This window comes from Elephantulus edwardii, unplaced genomic scaffold (assembly GCF_000299155.1).
Source record: "Elephantulus edwardii isolate Elephantulus edwardi_28Jun2011 unplaced genomic scaffold, EleEdw1.0 scaffold00032, whole genome shotgun sequence".
NCBI lineage: Eukaryota > Metazoa > Chordata > Mammalia > Macroscelidea > Macroscelididae > Elephantulus > Elephantulus edwardii.
Genome location: NW_006399782.1, coordinates 2,227,564 through 2,231,239, shown reverse-complemented (window position 1 = coordinate 2,231,239; position 3,676 = coordinate 2,227,564). Strand labels below are relative to the sequence as shown.

Sequence of the window (3,676 nt, the reverse complement as noted above, 5' to 3'; positions counted from 1 at the left end):
AGAGAGAGAGAGAGAGAGAGAGAGAGAGACAGAGAGACAGAGAGAGACAGAGAGACAGAGAGAGAATTAAGGAATGGTAATGAATTGTGCTGCCAGTACAAAGGTTTGACGTTTGAATCAACCAGCGGCAGAAAGAAGATAGGCAGTCTCCTCCCATGCAGTTTATTGTTTCTGAAAACCACTGGAGGGTCAGCTATGTGTAGGTTCTGACTCAACTGTACACTACAATAACAGATACGCCCAAAAAAAGAGCAGCTGTCAAGGCTGCTTTCATATACCTATCATGGATTGAATTGTGCTCCCCTATATATGTGAAACCAGGCTGCGCCTTGGAGGTGAGGATTTTGAAACTATGTCTCTCATACTTCAGGCATGTTCCCTGGAGGGAGCAGTTCATGCAGAAGGACATCATGCTTGGACAGGTGGAGGGACAGCACAAGAGAGGAAGACCCAGGATGAGATGGATTGACATAGTAACTGAGATAATTGGGTTAGGGGTATTGGAGATGGAGAGATTGGCTCAGGATAGAGCAGGATTCAGAGCTATTGTGCATAGGGTCATAGTGAGTCACAGGAGATTCCATGGCACATAACAGCAAATATGTGCCAGGGACATTGGTGACCTAGTCATAAGGAGTCGTGATTCCAATCCAAAGGTACAGAGTTTGAATCCACCAGTTGCAATATGGAACACAGATGGGCAGTCTCCTCCTGTGCAGTTTACAGCCTCTGAAAACACATTGGGGAACTCACTTATGAGTCAGTTCCAACTCAACAGCAACAACAACAAATAGGTGTTAGCAGTGTTTCGATAGAAAGATATAATGTGTCAGTTTTGTACTGATCCCCTATAATCTGAGAAGCCAATCAGTTGTAAAAGGATTAAGAGTGGCCACAACATCTTTTCTCTTATAAAAAGCTGTATGGTGCTTTCTCAAAATGTTAGAAATAGAAATAGCATTTGACCTGGCAATTCCTCTACTGGGAATATACCCTAAAAGAAACCATAACTTCCACCCAAGCAGATATAAGCACACCCATGTTCATCGCAGCTTTGTTCACAATAGCAAAGAGTTGGAAACAACTTAAGAGCCCATCAACAAATGAATGGAGAGAGAAGCGGTGGTATATTCACACAATGGAATACTATGCTACATTGAAAAACAAAGAACTCATGCAATATTATACAAAATGGGTGACTCTGAAGGACATTATGCTGAGTGAAATATCTCAGTCACAAAAGGACAAATACTGCATAATACCACTTTTTAAAAACGAGACTGACATCAGGGTTGGGGAAACTTAAGAGGCGATAAAGTATACTGCATTGAAACATATGAGGGAGAGAACTGTTTAGGAGGAATATATGATTAGGTATTATTGTCATGACAGGAGTCCAGAATAGGAGCTGCATGGTAAAGTGGATTTGGGGGGTATTGTATAACAATAAAATTTTTTTTTCTTCAAAGAGAAAAGCGAACTGGGAGGAGGGGTGGGCCGGAAAGAAAGCATGCAACAGTGTATGAGTGGAAATCCAAAGTCTCTGTAAACTTTCATTAAAATTTAAAAAAAGACAAGGAAAGGGGGGAGGGGGGGGGCTCTGGGTGGGGAGAGAAGTGCAGCAATGAATGAATGGAAATCCAAATTCTCTGTAAATGTTCATTAAAATTAGTAAAAACATTAAATTAAAATAAAAAAGACAAGGGGAAAAAAGAGGTTAAAAGAGAGAAAACTGAGCAGAAAGGAGGGGCCACAGTACTACCAAGAAAGAAAAGCGGAGTGTGAACATGTCCTTTGCTCTCTGGAGGGGAGTCACTTCAGCACAGGGAAGGCTGCCATGTGGAGATCTCAAAGGAAGGCTGGGTCCAGGGATGTTGGAAGGAGATGAAGACTCCTTCAGAGTTGACACAAAGAGAAAGCTTTACCCTAGAGCCAGCAGCCTGAATTCAGACACCTATCCCTAGGCCAAGAGGCTATTGTACAGAGCAAGGGAGCACTAACGGGTTTAAAATTAGGGAAAGTGTACATCAGGGTTGTATCCTTTCTCCATATATATTTATGGTAAGCAAGTAATTCAAGAAGTTGGACTATATGAAGAAGAATGTGGCTTCAGGATAGGAGGAAGACTCATCAGTAACTTTCACTATGCAAATGACACAACCTTGTTTGTTGAAAGTGAAGAGGAGCTGAAGTGCAGCTTTCAATATGGATTGCATCTCAACATCAAGAAAACAAAAATCCTCACCACTGGACTGATAGGCAACATCATGAGAGATGGAGAAAAGATTGACACTGTCAGTGACTTCACCTTATTTGAATCCACAATCAATACACTTGGTACCAGCAGTCAGGAGATCAGGAGATACATTGCACTGGGAAAGTCTGCAGTCAGGGACCTCTATTATTGAGGAGCAAAGATGTCAGTTCGAGAACTAAGGTGCTCCTGATTCAGGACATGGTCTTTTCAATCACTTGCTATGCATCTGAGAGCTGGATAGTGAATAAGGATGACAGAAGAAGAATTAATGCATTTGAGTTATGGTGCAGGTGAGGAGTACTGAATATCCCTCAGACTTGCAGAACAAACAGATATGCCTTGGATAAACTGTAGACAGACCATTCCTTAGAGGCAAAGATGATGAAGTTTCATCTCACATAGTTTGGGCACGTTGCTAGGCGAGGCTATCCCTTGGAGAAGGACATCGTGCTTGGAAAGGTGGAGGGTCAGCAAAAGAGAGGAAGAGCCTCACTGCTCGCTGACACAGCGACTGCAGCAATGGGCTTGAGTGTGTCAGAGATGATGAGGACGGCACAGGATAGGACAGGCTTCAAAGCTGTTGTCCATAGAGTTTCTATGAGTCATACTCGACTCAACAGCACCTAACACCACCACCACCACAATCTCCTCAACTATGAGAGAATAAATTACTATTTCCTAAAATCATCTACTTGTAGCATTTCTCTTGCAGCAGCTCTGGATAACTAAAACAATAACCAAAAACCTCATGGGATTCACATTCTTGGTTTGACTAATATTCCAATAATCAGCCCAATTACATGTTGGTGCTTCTGTTCTAACTCCAAGTCCATTGTAGAGTGCTTAGGGTCTTAAAAGCTTGCAAGTGGCTATCTAAAGTACAGGTCTTCCCCATTCACCTAGAGCGGTAAAGAGGAAAATCAGGAACAGGAGTTCATGAGCACTTGCCCTCAGGAACAACAGCCTCTTTGCCACGAGACCAAAGGGGATGTTATCATTATGTAATGTTTTGGTCAAAGATTCTATAACAGAATTCTGATCAAAAAAGGGGAAAGAAGAACAGAATTTCAAATTCTTATGGAATGCAGATTTCCCTGGAGCCATTGAGGCTACAGGAATCCATGAAACTATTGCTTTAAAATAGTCTTTAAACCTCACTCCAAAAATATTCCCTAAAATCTTCTATGAACCAAAGTGTGTGTGTGTGTGTGTGTGTGTGTGTGTGTGTGTATGTATATGTATATATTTTTAAAGTCTGACTATATTAGTAAAGAGTATCTGCCTTAAGTTTTGAGCTTTTTTAAAGAGCTACCTAGGTGAAAGTGTGTTCAAAGCCTCAAACCTGTTCCTGAGATGGTTCTGAAATTCAGGTGGGATAGACTCAAAGTCATATTTTGGTTGCCTTGGATTTGGTTTAAT

The 3,676-nt window shown here is 41.6% G+C and overlaps 1 pseudogene; it reads right to left on the bottom strand.

The window, feature by feature from the left end:
* Window positions 1-3,126: 3,126 nt before the first annotated feature.
* LOC102860871 overlaps window positions 3,127-3,676 on the bottom strand; it is a 17,007-nt pseudogene continuing 16,457 nt past the window's right edge.